The following is a 27,340-nucleotide window of genomic DNA, read 5'->3' as shown; positions in this document are numbered from 1 at the left end:
TTCATTTTACTCTGATCCAAGCCCGAGGCGGGATTAGAACTCGCGATCTTTGAAGTGTGGGCAACGTCGGGCCTCAGCTGGGATCTGGCGGCTAAATGGCCAGAAGAACAACTGTACACGACATCACACACCTCAAGATCCATATACTTTTAAATCTCTGGCCTTTACTGTGAACTGTATCACACCACAATATAAACTACGCGGAGATGGGGGAAACCCCTGGTGCCGTTCGATCCTAAACACATTTTACACTTTACCTTTGGGTTGCCAGGCAGGCACTTTACCCACCTGGCTAGCCCGGTCGGCAAGGTTTTTTTAGTAACTTAACTACCGTGTTATACGAGGGTTACCTGTATTTTTGCTTGTGAGCGCCAGGTTTCAGATTCCTACTAGTTCCTGTCTGGTAGCTCACAGAGCGGAATACGTTTTTAGATTTCATATGGATGAAGTGGGGTACAAAAGTTAGATCCTCATCCCACATTAGCCCAAGGTCCAAATGAGAGGTCATCTTCGAAACTGAAGCATCCCCCCCCCCCTCCACCGTAATTGGTAAGTTAGTTTTGGTTTTCCTGTTAGAGATCATGAACTGGACTGATTTGTTTGGGTTGAGTTCAGTCCAGTGTAATCAAAGTAGAGGCATTTGATGCAATATCCCATTGGCTTGTTGACATATTTCTTCTGCCGTTCGATGCCTACGGGAATTGATAAAAAATTTTAAGTCGTGCGCATATATCGTAAAGTTGTTGTTATTAGCTAAGAAAGGTTCCAGGGCAGCGACGAAGAGGGTGGCAAAGAGTACGTCACTGTGCGGAACAACCTTTGATATTGTGAAAGAGGCTTGTAAGCCCTGATGCTTAGGGGTAATTTTTTTCTCATTCGACATGCGGCTGAGTATTTATTTATTTATTTATTTTTTTTGTAGTAGGCTTCCTCCAATATTAAAATAGTTCTCCAAGATTATGGTGAGCACTGGTATAGAGGTATATGCAGCAGAGATGTCACGAAAAATGATGTCTAGCTGCTCTTTTCTGTTAAATATGTTTTGTATAAGTAGGAGAGTATCTTGGAGGTTGGTTGCTGTTGATCTGCATAGTAAAACTGAATGTAGAGGTTGAGGTGTGTGCGAAAACAGAAGGTGATTGAAGGCTGAGAGAATCCTCTTTTCAAAAATTTTTTGTAGGGTGAAACTGATTGCAATTGGCCTGTAGTCCTTGATTCTTTTAGGGTTCTTAACTTTAGTAACTGTTGAACAAAATAGTTGCACTATGCTTGTGGAAGTACTCCACTTTTGATAATTTCTTATTTTATATATATACAGTATATACTTTAATTAATGCTAGTACAATAGAAAGGGCATACACATACTTAAAAATAAAAAATGTCCTTCGTGCTGGGCGCCTCAAAGAGGAGTTTCCATAACATGTAGAGCTTACCGAAATTCGAGCACGAACTGCTTGATGGCAGAATAACACTAAGAAGCAAAAAAGCAAAGAGATTGTTTCCGACTTCTTTCGATATCCTGTCTATCGATATATGTATGCAGAATTCACTGTAGCTGGACATAATAACTACAGGAAATAACTTTGTGGCTTATTACGAAATATTTTATCTTTTAAGAATCCCCACAAAAGTAATCACATGGTGTTAAATCTGGGGAGCGCGGTGGCCATTCAATGGAACCCCGCTGTCCGATCCATCTACCTGGGAACTTTTCGTCTAAGAATTCGTGGGCAGTTTTTGCATAGTGAGCTGGTGATCCATCCTGCATAAAAAGCAATGCTGAAAATTGATTTTGGACTGCATTAATGGAATGGTTTTGTCTTTTACCAGTCTTTAGCTTACTCCTGTAACGGTTCCCTCAAAGAAAAAAAAAAAAAAAAGGTTCAAGAATATCTGCCCAAATTCCAAACCAGACTCAAGTAAGAAGCATTTAAATCCTTGTTAAAGAATAAATTGGCGATTGGCAGTTCCATTTAGTTTAAATGTGACTTCATCATCCACAAAACGTCAGCGACATCTGGATTTGGAACACTCACGGCCAAAAAAATGTTCGGCCAGTTCCAGTCTTCTGTCTGGGCGGCTTCATTCAAATTTCGTAGCAACATGGAATGGTAAATCTTGTATTTATACTGGTTTTACTTATTTTAAGTTCCAAACTTCGCTTTCTTTGAGATTGTTTCCGACTTCTTTCGATATCCTCTCTACATATATATGCAGAATTCACTGTAGCTGGACATAATTACCATAGGAAATTGCTTTGTGGCCTAATTATCCATCAAATGAAGTGGGCAAATTTTTTATTTATTTTTTGTTTGTGCTGTTGAAGCTTTTCTTCCTTGTGTCATGTTTGCAATAAGTAAATACATAAATAAATTCTTATTTGTCCTACCATAAATAAAAATAAGAAGATAAATATACATTGGTAAAGAGACAAATTCCCTTCACGACAGTAGACGCCTGGGGATTGACGCACTAAAATTGATAATGAATAATTGAATAATTTTTACTATTAACTGGTAGTTTACAAACGTACAATGTTGTCGTTACAAAGTTACAATACTAATACTGTCTATACTATAACGAGTATTAAAGAAGATAACAGTAACCTTCTTGATTTCTTAATATACTTCTTTTCTTTCCTACCCTCATCTCATCCGTGTTTATTAAACCTGTCCAAAAATTGTTATGTTGGGGTTACCCGAAAACTTCATGGGCCAGACAAATTATTGACTTCCAATTCCAAAAATTGTTGAAGATGACAAATGGATTTTAGGCTTTACACTTTCTGAACAGATAAGAAAGGATTGTTCAATAAAATATCAGTTTAATAAGATCACTTATCAGGTTCTTGGATACGTACTACAGTTCTTGATTTGTAAATATATAATGGAACATCTTCTTCCACAGAATAATTTGGATCTTCTCACACCAATTACAGAAGGACTGGAAGTACAAATTACATCTGACAATATATTCTTTGGCCATTAAAGATTATATTGTCAAAAATAATTTGGATGCTTTATCCTTTTGGCTGTCTCAGTATTTTTATCAAAGCATTTTTGAAGCAAAGAAGCATTTCATTTTGAAGCATTTCAGATACAAAGGATCTTGACGAAGAAAGTTTAGCCTTCTGGTTTACTGCTGTTAGACAATCTTTCAGAATGCTGTGAGAGGCGGGATAAATTATTTATTACATCTGAATATCGCTGTCAAAAAAGTTGCACTTCTGGGTTATGGGGTTTCAAATTCTTACAAGATTGAATTTCTCAAATAGAGAGCATTTTAACTTCTATTTCTGAAAGCTTCTTAAACTGAATTCCGGTGGAAATTTAAATCAGAGCAAGAACTTGAATCAGTTTATCCAGTGCCCTATTTTGAAGAAATCAGTTTATCCAGTGCCCTATTTTGAAGAAAAACACTGTGACATATGTATTTTTATACCTCTAAATAATGAAATTTCTGTGTAATATAAAAACAATCTCATGTCTATTGTGCCTATACGTTGCGTGCATTCGCTGGTCGATTTGCTTGTTTTTCTGGACGAAAAATCCGAGTTTCTGGGAGCGAAAAAATCTTGCTTTTCCACGGGGTGGAAAAAAACCCATAAAAGTTACTAGCGACATTCGAATCCGGATTTTTTTTTTTTTTTTCACTCCGTGTGTACCCAAAAAAACAACCCCACCTCTAATATTAGGGCCACCCAAGGATTGGCAAATGTACCTGTGTGTAGCATGTCTGTAAATTGCGTGGGTTTTCTGATCGCGTCGCCTGTTTTTCCAGACGAAAAACCCCGAGTTTCTGGAGATAAAGCCTTGCTCTCCTCGCCTGAGACCGAATAACTCAGCCACTGAGCGAAAAACGCCAATTCTCAAGACTTCGATGCTGAATCTCCAAAGCTGAATTATTTTCAGTATACGTGGACACTGAATTTGCATTTAACAGCGTTAATGTGAGACCCCTTTTACAGAAACATGAAACAATGGACTGTTCTGTCAACGCTCTTTTTCATTGCATCGTTTGTCTACAAGGGATGATATTTCATGTATGCAGATTAAGTTGCTTTCGAAAATTCGACCAGAGCACCCTGCACACACACACACATACACACACACACACACCACGACAACTATTAAAAATGAATTCTTTACAGATGGCGTTTCTGATCCCACTTTGGTTTAATGCTTTAGTATATTGAATGATCGGGATGTGGGGTTTTTCAGCATTGCAGAGCTAATAAACAAACTGTTTCGAAACGTGAAGTTAGGTATTATTAATTTATTTAATTTAATATAATTTAAATTAAATTTAATTTAATGTTATTGTTAATTTCCACTTCATGTCAGTCACTTAACATAATAAATCTTTATTGTCTGAACAGACTTCGTACAATGTTGACAATAACGACTAGCAATTTCCCGGTATTTTAGCAGTGACTGCAGCCCCTTGGTTGGAAGGTAGAATGTGAACCCTAGTTCATCCTCGCATATGTAACATGGGGAATATTTACAGGGTGGGGGGAGTACAGTTGGTACAAAATAAAAGTACATTTGTAGCAAGCAGACACATAAAAGAAATAATTAATTCTAAACAACTGGTGGTGTCATCCTAATGTGCAGTGATATAGCTATACCCACTGGGTACACCAACACATTTTACATGCTATTGTATAGAACTAAAAAAATATATACATATTCACTTTATTTTAAAATGCAGTCGTGCCTCAGCAAGGCGTAACTCTCTCTCTCTGCTAGTTTTATTTTCCTTCAGGCTACCTTTTATATGTTTTTTCTTCTTTTCTCAACTTCCATTTTGCATGAATCTTTTTTTAAGTGAACTATAGCAGCACCATCTACACGTTGATTGTCAGAATTGTGCTAGCAGTGATAAATGCCACGCAGTGTACATTAATTCTTCCTAGGTTTAATCGTGGGACTGATCTGAATATAAGGAAAGAATGGGGGAAGCGAAGGAGAAATAATGAGATTAGAGGGGAGCTGGACGGCTACAATTGTGGACTGAGTACATCTGTGCCCTCTACCAGAAAGAGAGGCGGGGTAGAAAGAAATAAAGAAGTTTGAGAATACAAAGCGGATCCCTACTTTTTTTTCCTACTTTTTTTTTATGATGAAAGAAGTCGCGATGGATTTTGCCAGAGGACAATTGATATATCATCCTCTCCGGGGCTAACTGGACTTCTCAAATACTCCTTGTATCAGTATTTACTTTGAATACTAACAGGTGTATTATTTGCTTTATGGTATGATGTGATGCAGTTCTGAGACGATATATTTCTGCTTCCGACGAGCCTTTGCAATTAGAATATAGGTCGGCAGTTGTCACGAGCCCTGACAAATTATGGGTCATAAAAAAAAGTTGTCATATTAGGGCCACCAGAAAATTATCTCATCTACCGTGTGTATTGTGTCCGTAAATTGCGTATGGCCTCTAGTCGGTTTTCTTGTTTGTTTTAGCTGGACGATAAATTAGAGTAAGTAGGGGAAAAGAAATTGCTGTCCTCTCCTGAGACCGGCTAACCCAGTCACAGAGTTAATAATAAATAATAAAAAAAAAACTATTGACGGGATTCGAACCGACCCTTTTCCATATCAGGAGGAGGACGATTATAACCATTGTGCTACCGCAAAAACAAATTATGGGCCATTGAGAATTGTCTTATTTTTTTAGACATAAGTTCAAACAACTGTGTATGACCAACGATTTGGTAGACCAAAGCTGCAGGCTGAAAGCTTTTTTTTTTTTTTTTTTTAACGCACACAAATGATTAGTCTATGTAGGTAGGCTCTTCTGTTACCTACTTGTCAACGTAGATAACAGAAGTTCCGCAAGCTTTGCCCGCAACTTATGATATGCAGAAAAAATGCAATAATATAATGAGGATATAATTATTATCAACGTTTTATTTTAGAACATGTTATCCTAGCTATATGTTCTTAAATAAAACGGGGGTGAAAATCGCCTTCCTCCTACACCAAGTAGAAAAAGCTCTGTTCGAATCATGTCAATGGCAAAAAAAAAAAAATATGCGCTTTTTACCGAATTAGTTGGAGTTGTTAGGAGTTAGATGTGTGATAAGTGCCAAAGCAACTAAGGATATGAGGCGTTAATATAGTACCCTCGTGGGTAGCCCAGTTGGTATAAGCACCATCTTCCCCACTCTGGGCCCTCGTGGGTAGCACAGTCAGTAGAATCACTGTCTTCTCTACACCGGGTGGAAAACACCTGAGTTTGAGTCCCGTCAATGACACGAGGAATTTTTATCGGACTTTTCACAATGTGGCTGAGTTAGTCGGTCTCAGGCGAGGGTAGCATGGTTTTTTTCTTCCGAAAACTTGTATTTTCGTCGAGCAAATAAGAAATCCATCGCAGAATACACGCAGTTTACAGACATAATATATACGGCGCATTAGCATTATGGCCTGAGTTGCTGATGCGCCTAAAACCCTACAATAGCCAATAAACAGCTGTAATTACTTGTATTTTTTGGACAGTTTGCTGCTTGCTGGACGAAAAATCAGCGTTTCTGGGAGATAAAAACCATGCAACCCTTGCCCAATACCGATTAATTCGATTCCAGGCGAGGATCTCAAGGTTTTATCTCCTGGAAATATGAATTTTTCGCCGAGAGAACAGGCAAACCGACCACAGGATACACGAAATTAACAGTTACAATATATTAGCATTAGCATTAGTAGAGGCATTTGATGCAAGAAAGCAAGCTTATGCAGCATCAGCCAAAAAAAAAAAAAAATAATAAAAAATAATAATAATAAATAAAAAATAACCACTTCCACTTCACCCCTCTGTTCGTTCGAAATACCTGTCCAGCTGAGCCTCAAACTTATTTAGGCTATCAACTTCCACGACAAGGGATGGAAGTCGGTTCCACCAACCAACCACCCGCTGGCTAAAGGCAAATTTCCTCACGTCTGTCTTACATTTGTCTTTCCTCAATTTGAATTTATGCCCTCTCAGGTGATTATTCTGAGCAAGAGGAAGAATTCCATCAGTATTGAGCATGCTCAAACCATTCAAGGCTTTATACACCTCTATCAGATCACCTCTCTGGTGCCTAGTCTCCAGACACTTTAATTTGCAAAACTTAAGCCTTTCTTCGTAAGAGCACCCCTTTGTTCCATTCACTAATCTTGTTGCCCTTCTCTGTACTCGTTCCAGCATCTCTACATCCTTCTTGAAATGAGGCCTCCAGACCTGTATACAGTACTCTAGGTGTGGCCTGACCATTGCCTTATACAAGGGAATAATCACCTCCTTATCCCTGCTAGAAAAATTCCTATATATCATCGACAATACACCATAAGCTACTCTTGCAGCCCGTCTGCACTGCTCAGAAAACTTCATATCTGCCTGCACAACCACCCCCAGGTCCCTTTCATTCTCAACCACTGCCAGTGTAGTACCACAGAGTTGATACGTTGCTCTTTGGTTGCTGTATCCCATATGTAGTACTTTACATTTGTCAATGTTAAACTTCATTTGCCACCTCTCAGCCCATCTTCTCAACCTTTCCAGATCCTGTTGCAGTAGCATAGTGTTAGTAGTGTCCTTGACAACCCTGCCAACCGTCGTATCGTCTGCAAACTTGGACATTAAGCTTGATATACCATCATCGATATCATTTATAAATACAGAAAACAATAATGGACCCAATACTGAACCCTGAGGGACTCCACTAATAACATTAGTCCACGATGAGCAGTGTCCATTGATCCATTGATATTGACAGCTCTTAGCCTCAGTTGCTTTGGCGCTTAACACACATACACACATAGCTGTCGTAATTAGTGACTTGCATCATTTATTAGAAGCACACATCATAAGCAGACCGCTTCGTATTTGAAACTCAAGCAGTTTCTTGTTCCAATTATATGTGATTTATAGATTTCATTGTCGTTGTTGTAGGATTTTAGGCGTATCAGCAACTTTGGCCATATTGCGCGGAATATAATGTCTGTAAATTGCATGTCCTGTGGTCAGTTTTGTGTGTGCTAGACGAAAAATTTGAGTTTCATTAGAAAAAAACATCTATCTTCGCCTGAGACAGACCGACTAACCCAGCTACGTTGCGAAAAAGACCCAATAAAAATTCCTCTCTTCGTTGACGGGATTAGAACTCAGGTCTTTTCCATCCTGTATGGGGAGGATTGTGCTGCCGACGGGAGCCAAGGATTTCATCCCTACAAGAATAATTTCACTGTCGCGATCTGAGGAAACGTGATCGGAAGATTTAAAACAGTAAAAGGAGGAATAAAAATAACGCAGATCATCCTATTTTGCATTCTTGTAATGCCAAACGATACGAAGCTGAGAAGACACGAGAGAGTGTTCTGAGGTTCCTAGAGGAACACTGCGCTTTGAAAGGTTGTTGGTGAGAAAAATATCAGGGGTGTTGCGTGTTCGGTTAGGATTGTCTGATATTCTAATAGATAAACAGACAAGATACATCGGAATAAAATTTATTCCAATCTATTAAATAAATGTTTTATTAGTAACTACAAGTATTTCGCATGTTTCGCCACATCAGCAACTTACGGTAAGGCCATATTGTGCTGTATATATTGTCTGTAAATTGCATGTGTTCCGTGGTTGATTTGCCTGTTTGCTGGACAAATCTGCGCGGGTGGTATCATCACAGTCCTTCCCACACCGGGTGGAAAAGGCCCAGGTTCGAATCCCTTGGATGACGTGAGGAACTTTTATGGGCATTTTCCACTCCGTGGCTGAATTAGTCGGTCTCAAGGGTAGATAGAAAGGTTTCTCTCCCCCCCCCGGAAACACTGGAGTTTTTCATCCAGCAAAGCAGGCAAATCGACCAGAGAACACACGCAATTTACAGACAGTACACCTGGGTAGGTGAAATAACTTTCCGGGTGACCCTAATAAATAGTTTTTTGTTTGCTGGACGAAAAACCCGAGTTTATGGGGAAAAAAAGAACATAAAAATTCCTCGCGTTACTGACGGCATTCAAACGCAGGTCTTTTCCACCCAGTGTGGGGAAAAACCTGCAAAGAAGTTCTCAAAAAAAGGACGGCAATTATACCGACAGTGCCATCCACGAGAGCATTATCTGGGCCTATACAGTATTAATCAAAGGACAAGTCAGCTTTTACTCATATTCCCACTGTAAATCACTAAATTTTCTGTTTATATTCCAGCACTACACTAATCAAAGGAGTGTACAATCAATATTTTTTGACAGTGAATACAACAATCATTAGCCATATTTAGCAGTCACGCGGACTTTAACCACCCTCTCAAATGCGTGTGATGCCACTCTTACGCATGGCCTCTCGAATATGTGGGATATTCTTGACAGGGGACGAATAGCCAAATATTTTAATTCGTGTATATTCGCTATCAGCAGGAATAGCAAAAATTCATCTCCGTGGACATTTTAAAACAGATTCCGCCTCTGAGCAGATCTCTAATACTTAGACATAGACTGAGGAAATTTTTTTAGAAGTCAAACGGAAAAGTAGTTGAATACATAAGAATAATCATAATTCATTAATATGCAGAAATGGTAAAAAAACAGCTGTTCGTACAGTCTCTCCATATTTGTGCAGGTACTCGTAGGTCAAATAGCCAGTTAGCTCTTCATATTTTATGAAATAATCTAACACCGCTGATAATTGATAACGTTATTCCAGGAGATCAATATGTATAAGGAAGTTATTATTAGTTATTACAAAATACACATGATAGTCTAACATTTACTGAAGTGCAGCTTGGTAGTTAATATTGTAAGGGTAAAAGAGTAATCGCCAAAACGTTTTATCTTAAAAAAAGTAAGAACAAGACATTCGTCACGTATTTATTAGTTTAGTATTAGTAACGGCCGCATGGTGCAAGAAAGCCTATGGCTTATGCTGCACCAGCCAAAAAAAAAAAAAAAAAAATTCCGAACAAAACAATGATAAAAACAAAAAATAAATAAATAAATAATAATAATAAATAAATAAATAAATAATAATAATTAATAAATAAAAAAATAAAATAAAAAATAAATAAAAAGGAAATTAAACCTATCATCCTATGCGCTTCCCTTACCCGAAAGTACTATCCAAATGACCTTTGAATTTCCCCAAACTGTCGGCCTCTACCACCCATGAAGGCAACTTATTCCAGTAATTTATAACCCGCTGGCTAAAATAAAACTTCCTGCAGTCCAATCTAAACATTTCCCCCCCGTAACTTGAATTTATGTCCCCTAGTTCTACCATCGTTTATAATCTTGAAAATTTTGTCCTCATTCATTTTGCTGATGCCTCTCAGAGCCTTAAACACCTCAATCAAATCTCCTCTAAGGTGTCTAGTTTCCAAACTCTGCAACCCACATATTCGAAGTCTTTCTTCATAAGGACGCCCTTTTGCCGATCTCACCAGGCGAGTTACCCTTCTTTGCACCCTTTCAAGAAGCTCGATGTCTTTTTTTAGGTGCGGTCTCCATACTTGAACACAGTATTCCAAGTGTGGTCTAACATAAGCCTTATATAATGGAATTATCACGTCCCTATCTCTACTTGCAAAAGTTCGATAGATCATCGATAGGACACCATGGGCCTTCCTTGCAACCTGTTTACAATGCTCAGAGAATTTCATGTCTGATCGTATCGTAACACCCAAGTCCCTTTCCTCCAGTACTGGGTTTAGTTGAACTCCACCAAGTGAATAAGTTTTTTTGGGATTACTGTTTCCCAGGTGTAATACCTTACACTTTGTTGGATTAAAGCACAGCTGCCATTTTTCTGACCATTCCTGAAGTCTATCTAGGTCTCTCTGAAGAAGCTCAGCTTGACAGTGATCATTAACTACTCTACCAATTTTAACATCATCTGCAAATTTAGACATCACGCCCTCTATCCCTTCATCAATGTCGTTTATGAAAATTAAAAACAACAGTGGTCCTAATACTGATCCTTGGGGAACCCCACTTCTTACATCAACCCAGTCTGGGGAATAGCCATTTATCACAACCCTCTGCCTCCTGTCCTGAAGCCATCCTTCTATCCATCTAAGGATTTTCCCAGTGATTCCAACCTGTTCCAGCTTATAAAGCAACCGCTCATGTGGGACTGAGTCAAAAGCTTTGCTGAAATCTAAATAAACAATGTCGAAATTATTCCCTAAATCCAGCTCGTGAGTGACCCTTTCGAAATAGCGAACCAGATTTGTTAAACATGATTTTCCCTTTACAAAACCATGCTGAGTATTCTTGAGAATTTCAATTCGATCCAAATGATCCTGAATTCCACCCTTGATCATTGCCTCCATGATTTTCCCTACTACTGAAGTCAGACTGACAGGTCGATAATTTCCAACTTCACTTTTAGAGCCACCCTTATGTATGGGAGATACATTTACACTTTTCCAATCCAAGGGAATCTCCCCAGAGTCTAGTGATGCTCGCATAATTAGCCTCAATGGTTCAATGCACTCGCTTGCCGCCTCTCTTAAGATTATAGGGTATATTCCATCAACTCCTGGAGCCTTACTGGTCTGTAGGCTCGAAAGTTTTTTCATTAAATAATCTTGCGAAATTTCAATATCATTAATTACATATTTTTTAACTTCGCTCCCACAATTTCCCATTGCCACAAAAGGCTTTTCATTTGTAAATATCGATGCAAAATAACTGTTGAGTTCATCTGCAACGGCAGCTGGTGTATTTATTACTATCCCCTTTCCCTTACGTAAAGGTCCGATTATTTTAGAGCAGTAGTTTTCAACCGGGATGCTTCGGCACCCTAGGGTGCCAAAACAACATTCCAGTGGTAACACGTAATTTGGGTTTAAGTTAAATAAACTTATTATTTTTTAAAATTTATATATTTATTTCATTATAAAACGGTGTACAGTATCCATTGTACGGTATCTTTTTAATTTTGTGGTCTCGTATAATTGATGTTTATTTAGTAAAAAAAATATTAAAATTATTACATAAGTATATGTAATTTGTATCATGAATTTTAATTTTTTTTATAATTATATTATTATAACTATCACATAACATATTTTTTAATATTAGATATGTATATACAAAGAGAGAGAATCGGATCTAACAGGAAGAAAATTGAGTAGGGGTGTCACAAAATAAAATAAATTACTTAAGGGTACCATTATTAAAAAGAAAAAAGTTGGAAACCACTGGTTTCCAACTTTTTTTCTTTTAGCACATTAGACATAATGTTCTAAAAGAAACATAATGTTCATAATGTTCTTTTAGAACATTAGACATAATGTTCTAAAAATACAGTAAATTTAATCCCGTCTCCTTTTCGAAAGAAAAGGGGAAGGAATTACTGAATGGGGATTATTTTGAAAATTAGAATCAACAGCAAGCTTTGTACCCGTGCAATATTCAGGCAACAGCTTTACAGAAACTTGAAAACGAAGTAATAATAATGGTGATAATAATAATAATAATGGCTTCGGCCAGAGAAAATTCAGCGGACTAGCAACAGTTTAACACTAACCTTTCCTAACAAAAACCAATTGACGTATTTTTGAATGCTCCCTTCATGTTAGAAATCTGTGCAAGATTGATTGACAAATTTTCTCTTCTCAAGAATATAGGAGCAGCTTTCCAATGAGATGCAAAGAAGGTAACTGTAGACAATTTCCACAGTTAATAAACAAACAATAACTAATTTTCTTTCAAACAATAGGCAATATGCAATACTCATATACTACTGTGCAGGTAATAAATAAATTTTCTGTTTATACTTCGGGACGGTCACATAGGAAAGTCATTTAGCAGTTATCCGATTTTAATTTACGATCAGTTCAAACGCGTCTAGGATTTGCGATTTGTACAGAGTGAACAGCTGTTTGGAAGAAAAGTAACGTTGAGAGTGAAAGAGAAAACCAAGTTTTTTTAGATGCAGAGGAAGCAATATTTGTAATGTGCTTGTGCAAAGAGAGATCAGAAGTCGGGTAATCCCCAAAAGAGATATATCATTTTGCCTAGAAATCGGAGTGTCACCAAAGATAAGCATAGGAGCAGAAGAATTCTTTTGGCGAGATATAACACAAGACTGAGTTTTAGAAGGGTTGAAATCAACTAAGTTGTCTATGCCCCACTGGAGAATTACTTGGAGATCGACATTTAAGAAATTGGTAGCAGATATTCGAGAAGTTGAAGCTGATTGGGCAGGGCATGATTTCTCAAAATGGAAAGTGGAATGCAATGTACTATCATCGGCAAACCTATGGATAGGATTTCCAGTCAATGGAAGAAGGTCATTAATATACAATAGGAAAAGAGTGGGGGAAAGAACTGAACCTTGGGGTACCAGCATTAGTGGAGAAGTTAGAAGACAGAGAGCCATCTACCATCACCCTCAGTGAGCGATCAGAGAGAAAACTGGATAACCAATTACAAAAAACAGATGGCAACCCATAAGATGAAAGTTTGTTTAGAAGACCTTTATGCCAAACACGATCGAAAGCCTTTGAGATATTAAAAGCAACTACTTGTGTTTCACCGAACCTTTCCATTGAATTAGTCCATAAATGTATAACATAAACCAGGATATTACCAGTAGATCGACATTGACGGAATCCATACTGGCGATCGTTGATCAGACGGAAGGTTTCTAGGTAGTTTAGAGTTGGCTGTTAATTGATTTCTCCCTTACTTTAGAAAGAGTAGAAGTAATTACAATGGGACGTTAATTGGATGGGAGGGATTTGTCACCATTTTTAGGATCTGGCTGGATATGAGCAAATTTCCATGCAGAAGGAAAAACACCTTTGGAATAAGAAAGTGAAAAAAGGCGGCAAAGAACAGGAGTAAATTCAGGAGCGCAGGTTTTGAGAACAAGTGGAGAAATACCATCAGGACCTGGAGCTTTCTTAGCATCAAGATTCGTCAAAATCCTTCTGACATTCTTTTGACGGAACACCACAGGAGGCATTGAATTGAGCATGTTGGGAACGGTGGGAGGTGTTTTACCAAGATCATTAATACATGAGTTGGAAGAAAAATGGGATGCTAGCAGATCAGCTTTACCCTTGGCTGAAGTGACAACAGAAACATCTGGTTTTGACAGAGGTGGGAACAGAGATGGGCAAAAGTTACGGCCAATAGCTTTGGCAAGAGACCAGAATGCTCGGCTACCATTAGGGCAAGAACATACACACGTATATATAAGATGGGGGCATTTATCTTCCCTATCGCAGGGAAGATAGATACCCTCATCGATTTCAAATATCATTGAAATCGATGGGGTGCCCAAACTTGTGGACCGTGAACAAAGTCGTACGAGATTTCCACTCCGGACTACCGTAAACAACTTAGTGTCTCAAAAAATATGTTCCCATGCAACACAATCAGTCTCTATAACGCTCTCGCTATAGATCCCTATAAATTTTGCAATGACAGCAGCTACAAGAATCACGCACTCAAGAATACCTACCAGTTCATTAATATATAGCATAGCAACCAATTATGATTTCGAACAGAAACCAAGTAACTTTCACGACCAGAAGGCCGCCGTAGACTAGTGGTCAGGCGCGCGGGTGCATAAGTACACGTGCCTTGAGTGACCGGGGTTCAAGCCCGTGACTACTGAATACGGTGCTGTTTCTTGTATTCTGTCTATCTTGTTAACTCCTCTGACCGTTTGGTCGTCCCGGAGTATAAACAGAAAATTTATTTATTTTATTTATTTTTCATAAAAACTTAACATACTCATTGGCAAACTTCCAGCTTTAAAGGCATGATGAAGCGCTCATTGCATCTTCAAAACGCGTTTAGTGAATATGGCATATAGACATTATGTAAAAATGTATGTAGTCCTAATCTGAATTTACAACTGTAAATAAGTATATAAATGTTATCCAGGTGATAGCCATAAATACAGGCTAATCTGTAAAAATCTATAAATGTTTTCATGTGTTCTGTAACCATTTACGTGAATATATATTTAGTCACATTCTGTAATAATTATAACTGTTATTTATCACGATGTTATGTTAGCTCAAACCTACAATCTTAATTCTAACACGAATGTAAGGGAATCTTGCAGAGATGGATGCATTTTAACTTTTATTATGCCTTGCTTAAATTCGGGCTGTGTAGGAGCAAGACCTTGTGTTTAAATAAACTGATGATGATGATGATGACGATGTCGGTCCTCCGTGAAAGGTAGTGGATTCGCCACTTGTCACTCGTTTGGAGAGGTCTGGGTTCGAATTCCGTCGATGACTGGAGGAATTTCTAAAATCCTTTTCAATCGAGGCTGTAGCTAGCCGATCTTAGACAGAGGGAATAGGGTTCTCTCCTGTGAGTTATTCCGGATTTTCCACCCTACACAAGTACCTGTACAGACATAACGCGCAAAGGGGAAATATGGTCGAAGATGCTGATATTCATTATTGGCTAATGAATTCTCCCTACACCGGTGTTATTTTTTTGTAAGCATGGCGCACACCGTTTTCAGTAGGGTCAGGCGCAAAAGGATAAGCACAGATCTCTTCGCTCACCAATAAAGTGAGCTAAGGTACAGCCTCACCTGCTACATTCCGTTGATATTCCCCTGTTCTTAACAATACCACTTTCTGTATCCAAAATTTTACAGTTCGCCTTTTTTTTTAACATATACGCGATTCAGTCCAGTCTCTTTAAACAAAAGAACACGACCGACTCGAAGAGCATGGGAGAAGGGGGGTGGAATTAGTAAGTAGTGCAGAGGAGAGGAATTCGTCCGCGCTCTACGCTTTTTCAATTAAACAGTTTGCGCGTGGACGTGTCGCTACCTCTGTGGAGTTTCGTGTTTTTTACTAACATTTATTTTTCCCGGATGTATTTTGGTTTTTTTTTTTTTTTTTTCATACAAAATTGTATAATATCCCACATAATCCATGTTGCAATATACAAACGTACGTTCAATCCATCAAAGCAGTAGTATTAATAATTTTAAAATGGCAATAAAACACTAATCTATATTACTATTTATTGTTAAACAATGATTTCGCTGATTTTAAAAAGTCATTGTTTGGTATATACCAGGGGTGGCCAACCTTTATGAGTGAGGAGCCAGATTCAGAAATTTTCAACTCTTTGGGCCAGTGAGAAAAATTTACAAAGGTATATCGCAATTATCCAGCTATTTTTCTCATATGCACGCCATATCATGACGTCTGTGTATGCCTAGAAACGCGTGTATATAAATAGGCCTTTAAAATACTTTTAAAATTACGAATGCAAAGAAAAAAATTTAATGTGTTATTATTTATTCAGTACACAAATAGGTAAATTGCATTTTTAGTTAGATATGTGGCATTATTTTTGCTGGCACAAAAATTCAATATTCGCTGGTACGCTTGACGTAACGATATGATGTGCATTGCATAAATGTTCATCTGTCGATAATGACCGTGACTTTGTATTTTTTCATCAATGAAAAAAAGACTTACACAACAATATGTGCAACCAAATACCGCAATAAGCCGAATAGCATGGCTGGAAAGATTGGGAAAGGATCCTTTGTTGATGTATTTTCTATACAAAGTGGGAATACCATTCTCAACAAAATCTCTCCTCAAATGACTGCTGGCTTGAACTTCAATTAATTCTAGCCGAAAGGTATTTTCTACTTCATCAACATTTATGCTGAATGGATCAGCAAATATTTTAAGCTCGAAATTACGATTCCGAACACCTGCAAATTTCTGATTGACTTCATCTATAAGGCCACTAATGCTGAGTGTTTTTTAAACTTTGTCATCAATGAATTATACCGGTTTTATCAACGGATATAAGTTTTTGCACTCTAAATTTATCTACCACACTTAATAAAAGGTTGGCTGGCTGGATGACAACCTTCGGCAGGCCGAATTATGGCCCGCGGACCGTATGTTGGGCAATCCTGGTATAAACGGATCAATATTATTATTATTTAGTAAATCAAAATATAGTAATTGCAGTAATTCAGAATATAATATTCTGAAGTTATCTGTTAAATTTTTTATTGCTTTTCTTTGAATTGTTTCTAGCTGCTCTATACATATATGGAGACAAATATCAGATAATACGTATACAGTATTTCAAAATTGGAATTACCATAGTTATAGTTTCCTAAGTGATATGATTTCAGACTTCATGAAAAACTTTCAGTAAGATCTAAGATTTGATAACCTCTTCTTGATATTATATTTATATGACTTTTAAATTTACAGTTTGAAGAGAATGAATCCCTACATATTTCATTCTGATTTTGTTAATAAAGGGATAGAATTTATCGTATGGTTATACATATAAAGGTTTTTGTGTGAATCAGCATAGGAAACCAAGAAAAACATTTTCATAACGTTTTGAAGATTACAGTGTTTGTTTTAGACCAACATTTATTTTACCCTTTATTATGGACCGTAAATGTTCAATAAGTACTGAAAATGAGTGTATGAAAAGATCATTACGTTGGAACAGAAGATAGAAGTAGAGTACTTTGGCAGACTTCATCGATTTTAATGTTGCGTAAATCGAAAATGAAGTTTACTGGTTTTTTCTTCTTATGTTTTATTGGATTATTTATTGTTTTTTTTCCCTATTGCCCTCTTTTCTATGGGACCCCGAAGTGTATTCAAACACAAATTGAACTTTAATCTAAGAGTTTATTGTTAGAATAAAGTGTTGAACTTCTAACTGTATAATTATATTACATTTGATCGCTATCACTTTTTAAATTATGTTGGCCTACAAGGTCAACATGCATTGAAGATTATCTCATTGTCGCTGCTGATCTAATCGATCAGCACCAAATACAGGGTGCTTGAGCTCGATGCCTTGCCAGACTTTGGAGAACAAATATTTACAAAGGAATTAGTGTTCAGTAGAATTTTTTTTTTTTTTTTTTTTTAAGAAAGGCTCTTTAACTTAGTTACTATAGCTTGGAAAAAACTAATTAATTTATTTCCAAAAAATTCAACAGCTTTAGTTCAAATATTGCACAACAGTTAAAACGTTTTTTCACTCTTTCTCCAGCTTTTTTTTTTTTTTTCTTTAATTCCGAAACTTGGAAGTGAATTAATTTCAGCTATGTGTTGACTATATTTTGTTGCTTCCGTTATCTTCTTATTACTATTTCGTCATTTTTTGCAGGTTAGGTATCTACCCTTTGTTTTTAGATTCTGTTTTCTTCTCAAATAAGCGCGAGTAAAAAAAAAAGAGCTTTTATAAATGAGAAATAAGGACAGTCCGTTGACAGCCGATATTTGACTGCAGGGAGATGGGATCACATAAACGATAACAATATTTTTTACTTGGGCCGTTAAGACACATCTCGGAAGACGACGGCGCAAATGTGGAATACGTCGTGGTGGCCTCGTTCAGTCAAGTGATGCTCAACTTCAGTTTAGCGGCGTGTAGAAACTACCACGGTTCTATTATTCCTCCCCTCCCCCATCCCTGACGGTCTACTTTCCACAATACATCCTTCTCCTTGACAAAGTCCCGATGGAATAAAAGATGCATAGGGCTCCACTAAGCCACGAGCCGTGTAAGACGGGAGATTCCGGCGAGGTAAGGGAAAAACGTGTCTGATTCCTCAAGGTTGCTATTGGCCTTGTCGCCACTCTCGTTCTTTCGTCATTGTGACAACTTTATTCGGAAGGTTCGCTGCGGGTGACAGTACGAACATAAAAACTTCCCCCTTTCCCCCCTGGATTGTGTGCGTGTGCGCGTGTGTGTGCTGACTAAAGCCGAGAAAAATTCTTTAGCATCATATAACCGGGTTTGTTATGGTAAGCTGAGGTATGTCGCGATCAGCGCCGACGATCCTCTGCCAAACTTTGTATTCGTGATGGTAGCAGAAGGAATGCGCATATGGCAAAGTGATGTGCTAAACGAAAATTTTTATGTAGTAAATTAAGTATATGTAATTTTATATTAAAAAATAAATAATAAAAAAAAACAAGAAAATACTATGTAACTGAAAAGGAAATTTTAGTTATTTACTTTACAGGCTGAAAAAGTTATTTTTAGTGCAAGTTGATATGCAGTTACTTGAAGGGAATCGGCTTTTCTTTTGGAGTTCTCTCTCTCTCTCTATGAAAAACTGAAGTGTTAAACAACAAGGTAAAGAAGTTTACCGAAAGTTAATTTCGAATTAACTCCTCTCCAAGAATGAAATAATTAAAAACAGGTTTGAGTGGTAAAGAAGTAATTTATCATCACCAACGGTCATCTTTAATTATCTGGCCTCCTACCACCAGGCTTACGCTGTGGTTTTTGTATGAGGAGGAGGAGGAAAATAAAGGACTGCGTCTGTCCGTTGAATGAGAGACTGACCTTCAGTGAATGATTCCCAAGAAGGAATCACGTAATTAGCCGAATTTTTGACAAGAGAGGCAAATATGGACTATAGGTGATATTTGTTTTCTGCACACTTAGATACGAACCTTCATAGCAAAAACACTGTACAAGGGTTAAAACTGCATAAATAATAAAATGAATCTGTACGTCTGAAACCAGGTTATATACAGTTTTATATGTATATATATATATAGTTCATGGGAGAGGAGCATGAAAATTATTCCAACATCAATACGAATACTGGCTAAAATACTGATAGGGTTGTAGATATTAAATTTCTTCTTGATTAGACCGGGGTTCGAGCCCGTCACCACCAAATACGAAGGATGCGGAAAGGTCAGGGACTGACCACCGCATATCCCGGAGCAATATGGCCTTAGTTGCTAATGCTCCTAAAAATCAAACAACAACAACAACAACATATTAAATTTCAAGCGTTATCTGAAACATGCAATAGCGTACTCTGCTCATTTAAAAGCCTAATGCCATCGGTACTCGATAATTCATTAAACAGATTATTAGTTCAGAAAACTGGAGCTTTCCTACTCCATGGATTGCGTCGCACAATTTAAAAATAGCGTGACGTAATTCCCTACACCTAACACAACCAGTGTGCCGCGAAAAATTTAAGATGTGCCTCAAAAATTTAACACGTTCATCTCCACCATCGAGTTTTCTGATGTGTGGCTCTTGCTCTTACAGTCCGAAATCAAGCCAAAAAGTCTTCCAAAATTGCAAGGTACTGAAGATTTCCGCATCTGCCTATCTGCTGTCAGATTCGGGATTCAATGTAGGAGTTAATCAGTCTGGGACTCTGGCGAACATAAGCATTAAAAGCTAAAAACCTTTTGCTCCTCACATTATATGCATTGGTCCTGGTCCCTCTCCCCGCGATCTTGGGGAACAGGAGCAACTGTACATCTGGTTGAAGAAGAGTATAGGAACTGATAATCCTCTCTGTGCATCAACTAAGCCCTATATAATAACTCAAAATACATGCTACACAAAATGTAAAGTTGTGTGTCACACATTTTGTGTAGTTCACAAAATGTGTGAAAATGATCAACTTAGGTCGTATTTTTAATGCCGATTTGCATTTTGTGGTGGCTGAAAACCTGAATAATTCAATAGTCACCGACAACCATCGAATCCCACCCTGTTCAAATGAGTTATAAGTGGCGGAAACACTGAGGGCGAAAGGTGAATTGACACTTTTAAACTACATATTGTCCTGAAAGGGAAAATCAACACATCAAACTAGCGGCAATGTAATATTCTGATAACGGCGTTGGTGTCCAGTGAAACATTGCGAGTTTCGAAAGTACGCAGCAGAGTAGTGCTACAAGACCAAAAATAAAAAAAAAAAACTACAGAAACGATGAAATGAAACATCCGACCAGTAAAACGAAGCCTTTTGTGCAATATGCTTATAAATGATATGCACTAACATGTTAAGTATTGCTAACAATTGTTAATAGTACTTTAGCAATATTATACAGCTATACATCGTATAACAGTTATATGATATGCAAATGTCTGTCACCTCAAATGTAAGAAAATAACTGAATACTGGGACGTAATTACATGAATCCACGGCTGTGCTCAAGGACCGATTTCTATGGATGCGTTGTTAATACTGTTAGTAGTAGTAGCTGAACAACGACACTCATGGTGGCTGCTTCGACAGATCAAGGCGGTGCATCAGAAGTTTGCTGAAATGACAGCATACCACTTTGAAGTCCAACGTAGCCGAGTGATTAGCACGGGAATGCAGCAACTTGCATTTTTGAGTTGACTGTGGGCCGAGCCCGGGTGACTACTGAATACCGTAATGATTATATTCTTGCCAACATGATTAATTTGTGAACTGCTCTCTGACTTAATGATCGTGCTGGGCTACAAGTAGAACATTTATTTATTTTATTTTACCTAAGAGTCTTAAGACTATTAAGATTTAATGGTGATCTGAACACAAAAAGTGCTCTAGTATCGTGGTTAAGTTCAAAAGCCAGAAATCTGTAGGCATTCTTCAAGTCAACTTCCAAGAAATATGTGAAGGAAGGGCTGTTCTGGAGAACGGAAATGGATAGAATGAAAAGAATAAAAGTCAGTTTGACGAGTTTGGAGTTGAACTGTGAAAAGATGCTGGCCGACTGCACGTGTTATAACTGGTTTAGAGAAAAGTGCGAGGAATTAGGATTCCAGTCTGGGGAGAGCGCCCATTGAATTATCTGTAGAAAAGGAAATAGCAGAAACTGAACATCTGTATGACGGTGAATGGGGCGGAATGAATTTGTGAAAGGGATAGCTCGAAGGAGGGGGGGGGGATTCTTTCGTAGAGAAAATATTCTCCTCCAGTAGCACTATACGCTTTGTTTGTTCTTCCCTTTTCACGTCCTCGTCAATGTCTTCTGCCATTTTATTCATCCAGTCTTGTTTTGCTTCCTGACATTTGGTTGTAATTAGGTTCTTTGTGTATCTATAGTTCTCCTGACCTTCCTCTGTGGATATTTTCCTATATTTGTTACGTCTTTGTATGAGTTCTAGTATTTCTTCCGTGATCCATGGTTTCCTTGGACCAAGGCTCCTCCTTCTTAATGTCTCCTGTATTACTTTTAATATACCGTGCTTTATCAAATCCCAGTTGATCTCTCTCTCCTGTTTTGTTAGCTATGATTTCATTTGTTTAGGCCCCGAATGATTAAATTCATCTGCCGTACTGTGTCTTATGTCTGTTAATTGCGTGTGTTCTACGGTCGATTTGTTTGTTTGCTGGACGAAAAACCCCAGATTCTTGGGGGAAAAAACCTTTAACCTGAAAAAAGCCCATTAAAGTTCCTCGCGTCATCGACGGGATTAGAACCCGGGCCTTTTCCTTTTCCCGGTGAAGGGAGGACGGTGACGATACCACTGTGCTACACACGCAGACAGGTGAAAAGTACAAACTAAAATAAGCAAAAACGTCCTAGTGAACATCGGGCCGCAAATGAACCGTTTCCGATATAATGCACATTTTCTGTTAAGATCTGCCACTGACTATGGTAGCACAAGTTTAGCAAAAAGCTATGAATCCTTTGCTAAGGGTGGTTTTATTAAACGTAAGATAATTCATTTTCAATTTTTGGTTTCAACACCACAGGATTTTACAGATGTTACAGGATGTTACAAAAAATGTTCAAAATGCTGTCCTTGCATCCGTACGCAGCTTTGTAACCTTTTTTTGCATTGAGTTGCGAATCATCTCAGGCATTCCTGGTTATTTCTGATTTGCTGAAAGGCTCCTTTAACCCGACGCTGCAATTCCTCAACTGTGTTAATGTCAGAAGTGTACACCGAGCTTTTTACATGACCCCAGATACAAAAATCCATAGGATTTGAGTCTGCTGATCTGGGAGTCCACATTACAGGCACACCTCTACCTATCTACCATTGACCATACCTTCTAGTTAGATACCGAGTCACAACTCGAGAAAAATGTGCCGGTGCGCCATCATGCATAAACCTCATGTTCTGGTGTTGCTGAAGTGGAACATTATCATCATCAAGGAGGTCTGGAAGAACATTCTGCAGGAACTGAAGGTATAGCTCTCCTGTTAGCCTGTTCGGCAGCAAGTGTGGTCCAATTAGACTGTCTCCTAGTAGGCCTGCACAGACATCCAGACATTCAACGAGAAACGTCGCTGATGTCGTGACTCGTGAATTGCATTAGGATTTTCGTTTGACCAAACGTGACAGTTATGAAAATTATAAATACCATTACGAGAAAACCCAGCTTCGTCAGTGAACAAAATGTTGTTTAAAAATTGGGGGTTCAGGACACACTGTTGTTGCATCTACTGGCAGAAGTTCACTCTAGGAGGATAGTCTGTATTGCTGAGACCTTGTACACGCTGGATGTGGTAGGGGTACAGTAATTGGCGATGTAAAATTCTCCACACACTGCTATGATTCAGTACACGCTGTTGCAGAGCAACCCTCCTTGTCGAAATTCCTGGATTTTGTTCTATTCTTTCTAACACTCCATCTGGAAACCTCCAAGGCCAAGTACGAACAGACCGTCTTTATAGACTTTGAGGGGGCCTTTGACCGGATATGGTGAGAGTTCGCTCTTGACAGGCTGCGCTCTGCTGATTGCCCACCACAACTCTACTGGTTAATCAGGAACCACTTCACCGACAGAACCCTTACAGTATACAGGCAAGACATAAGCAACTAACACGACCAATTTACAGAGGATGCCCATAGGGTTCCGTATTGGGCCCCTTAATCTGGAACCTGGTTCTTCAGGACTGACTTCGCCGCGGCTTCGACAGTACCAAGATCATTGCATTCGCAGACGATCTCACCATAATCTTTTCGGGCCGCTCTCGACGAGCCCTTGAGACCACTGCAAACCGCGTTCTTGACGACCTTGCCGACTAGACTCAAACCAATAAGCTCCTAATCAATATGATTAGGAAACAAATCAATCAAAAAAACTGATCAAAAACCAATATGATGATCTTTGGAGCCAAACTCGACCTTCAAAGGCCTCCCCAGGTTAAAATCCAAGGCACACAGTTGCCTCTTGTGACCCAAACCCCGAGTCCTAGGGGTCATAATTGACCATAGACTTACTTCCCTCCCTCATCTTCAGAATTTCAACATAAAAGTAAGAAACTTCTCAGCCTCAATAGTCAGGATCTCCAGGAGTGACTGGGGGCTCTCCAAGCGCCCAATACTCCTTTACTACAAGACGGTGTTCCTCCCCATAGCTACGTTTGCTGCAGGGGTGTTGTTTCACCGAGAAATCAAGTGTAAAATTAAGGAGAAGCTGAACTCTGTCCAACGGGGACTTCTCCTGGCAATCCATTGGATCTGCAGAACAGTCTCCACAGCGGCAACACAAGTCATTGCAGGGGTTCTTCCTCTGGGCCTCTTTGTAGTTTATAGGGGACTATGCTACAGAATACGGAGGAGGATTCCTGCAGCAATCCTAGGCATCCACCTTAACTTAGACATGGACGTGAAAAGAGAGAAGCTGTGCTGCTATAATGAGCTAGTTCATATATGGCAGAAGCGATGAGACATAACAACAAGGGGCTAGTCACGAAAAGCTTCATACCGGATGTTACCTTTGAAATGGTAAAATCTGTTACGAAATGGTTTACTTTCACGATGGAAATCTCCTATCTAGTCACAGAATACGGGGCCCTCATTGAGAAATTGTTTCAATTTAGACTTTCAGAGTCAGATCTTTGTTTCTGTGGAGCGAAGGAGAACTGGTCCCACATACTCTTCGACTGTGCACTATATAATGAATTCAGAGAAAAGCTGAGGAATAACATCCAGAGATTCTCCTCAACTGCAATGGAACAGCTAATTCAAACAGCAAGTAATCTTACAAAAGAAGTTTTTGCAAGATTACTTGCAAAAGGCCTTTGCAAAAGAAGTTTTTGCTCGAAGGAAGAGGTTTATTCTTGGGGGGAACTCGGTTTTGCCCCAGATCAATCAAGTCTGAAGATAAAATTGGACAATAAGATTCGTTTCACCAAGAAGAGCTGGACAATACTTAGAGTTTAAAAGTCTGTTTTTGATGTTAGAGTTCTTGATAGCCACAATTGTTTAAGATATGGATGAGTTGCTAGTGTAAATTTTATGCGTTGTTGGTTTTTAATTAATTTAGATATTTTATGTTTTTACAATGTTGTATTTATTTATTTTATGAAAGATATAAGATATTCAGTTGAGAGTTGTTAGGCGGATTTTAACTTATGTTCTGGGTGCCGCCTTTATTTTTAATAAAAAAAAAATAATAAAAAAGAATATTCTTTACTCAACATCAGGTGTTATGCTTCTGAGCGTACCTGCTCGTACTCCATGTGCGAAGCGCCCATGTTCTCTAAGGCGCTGATATACCCTCATGAATGTGCGCCTGTTGGGCTGCCTTCGGCGGAGAAATGCTTCTTGGTACAAACGTGTAGTCTCGAATGCACTGCCGTTGGCTTTACCATACATGAAGTGCATGTCCGCATACTCTTCGTTGCTGTAACCTCTTTCCATGTTGAGTATCATTTGACAAGTTCTAGTATGCCTGCTACGTCTCAGAGCATTGAGAGAGGAGAAAGGGAGAGAATGAGTACAGTATAACCTAACCTAAACAAACAAGTCAGTGGTGGATCCGAACTCTGTACAGTTCACCTTGTCAGTGGTGGATCCCAACTAGAAATGTGCAATATCTCGACAACTATTCACTTAAAGACCCATGTTTACTAGGCTTTTTTTGCATATTGTAGTCTGTACCTTTAAATTATTGACCGTCACTTTTGAAACACCCTGTATATCCCGCATATTGCTAACTCTTATATTGCACACCATTTTGCTGATTGGCTGTAGAGGGTTGGTTCAATTTAGACTAAATAAATAAAAAATACTCTCATGTCTACGTACTAAATCAATCTTAGGTAACAGTTTAAACTTCAACATTACAAAATTGTTTTCTTCCCTAATGATCATTAATATGTACAATCTTCTTTTAGTAGTGATCCGATTAGAACAATTTACCTAGGCGTGAACTCAATATTAGGGAGGGAAAAAGAAATCAACAACGCATGAAAATCCTTGGGTGATACTCACCTTTGTATCTTCCCACCGTGACTGTGGCGCACTGTACAAAGAAAAGAAAAATAATTTTGTAGCAATAAAATCTGTGCTTGGAGGTCGCGCGTTGTTTAAGGGACCCTGAATTTCAAGAGCAACAGGCTCTATCTTTCTTGATTTTCCCCCCTGTGGGGATATATTAAAGAACGAGCATTTGTGAACAATCCACACTCATCTAAAAAACTAAAGGGCACCGTTACTTAAGGACAACTGCTCTGTACTAAACTTTTACATTGAAGTCTGTATTAGAAAAAAATTTTTTTTCCCCTAGTTTGTACTGATATCTCATTACTTCATTCATATGCAACATCTTCATTACTTCGGAATTGCGTTCTACTTCGATTGCAACAACGTCAAAACAACAATCAGAGGCGATAGTGCTTTATTGCATATGAATATTCGTATTTTTCAACAGAATGATGTTTTTGCCGTAATAGTATAAGGCAGTTCATTGTAGAAGTGTTTTATTTCATTTATTATTATTATTTGTCCGAATAACAGTAGAACAGTTCAAGAGTACATCTTGGTGCAAAGATGAAGGAATTACCAGAAATTCTGTCGGGAGACACAGAAAGGTCATATGTCGCAAATTTTGTGACATATACCCTTTCTGTTAGTGATAGTAGGTCACCACCGCATGCAATATCTATTTACTCTCCTCCGAAGAAACTGAAAAAAGCCAACAGTACTACAGTTGCTTAACTTTTATATTTGCTCTTTAAGTTTGCTTTGTTCAGAGGAAATTAAACAGGAAGGCCTGCTGCTTTTTGTAACGGCGCCTTCCTCCCGTATGAAAAATCAGCAGAAGCCCTTCACGTTCTCTTCTCCAACATCATCAACCAGACTTGCTTGGTAAAAGCACTGAATAAAGACACAGAAGTGCCAGCTACTTTCTGCTCGTTTGTTTTGACCTCCGTTATGCAGAAAAGTTCTGATATTTCATAAGTTCAGTTATTTAAGAAAATGGCACTTTTAAACTACTGCCAAAGCTATTGTATTTCTAAAAAAGCGGAAGTCATCGATTTCGGCTGCTTCTGCTGCACCCCCAACTTCGACAGGAGCTCTGAAATCATGAAATATTCCAACTGAATACACGAATTAAATCAGTATTTCAAAATCAATTATGTTTATGATCTGCTTCGTTTGCTCATTTTTTGAAGCTGGTATGTGCATCATATCTGTGAAAAAATAAATTAATAATTTAATTGCAAGCGATTAGAGTAGTGCGAAAGATATTGTCAGTGTTTCTAATAGTATCTTAAAAAATTAGTAAAGAATAAATAAATATTAAAATATTTATTTTAAAATAACAGTCAGCAATAAAATATAATTAAGTAGGCAAT

The 27,340-nt window shown here is 38.2% G+C and overlaps 1 protein-coding gene across 1 annotated transcript in view; it reads right to left on the bottom strand.

Moving 5' to 3' along the window:
- The window catches only part of LOC150085871 (group 3 secretory phospholipase A2-like), a 103,055-nt gene that overhangs the window by 52,923 nt on the left and 22,792 nt on the right, over positions 1-27,340 (bottom strand). The gene's annotated exons all lie outside the window — the stretch shown is intronic.

This window comes from Mastigoproctus giganteus, chromosome 5 (assembly GCF_048544385.1).
Source record: "Mastigoproctus giganteus isolate SK-2022 chromosome 5, ASM4854438v1, whole genome shotgun sequence".
NCBI classification, from domain to species: domain Eukaryota; kingdom Metazoa; phylum Arthropoda; class Arachnida; order Uropygi; family Thelyphonidae; genus Mastigoproctus; species Mastigoproctus giganteus.
Note: the sequence above shows the minus strand (reverse complement) of the source record. Positions and strands in the feature narration are given on the sequence as shown.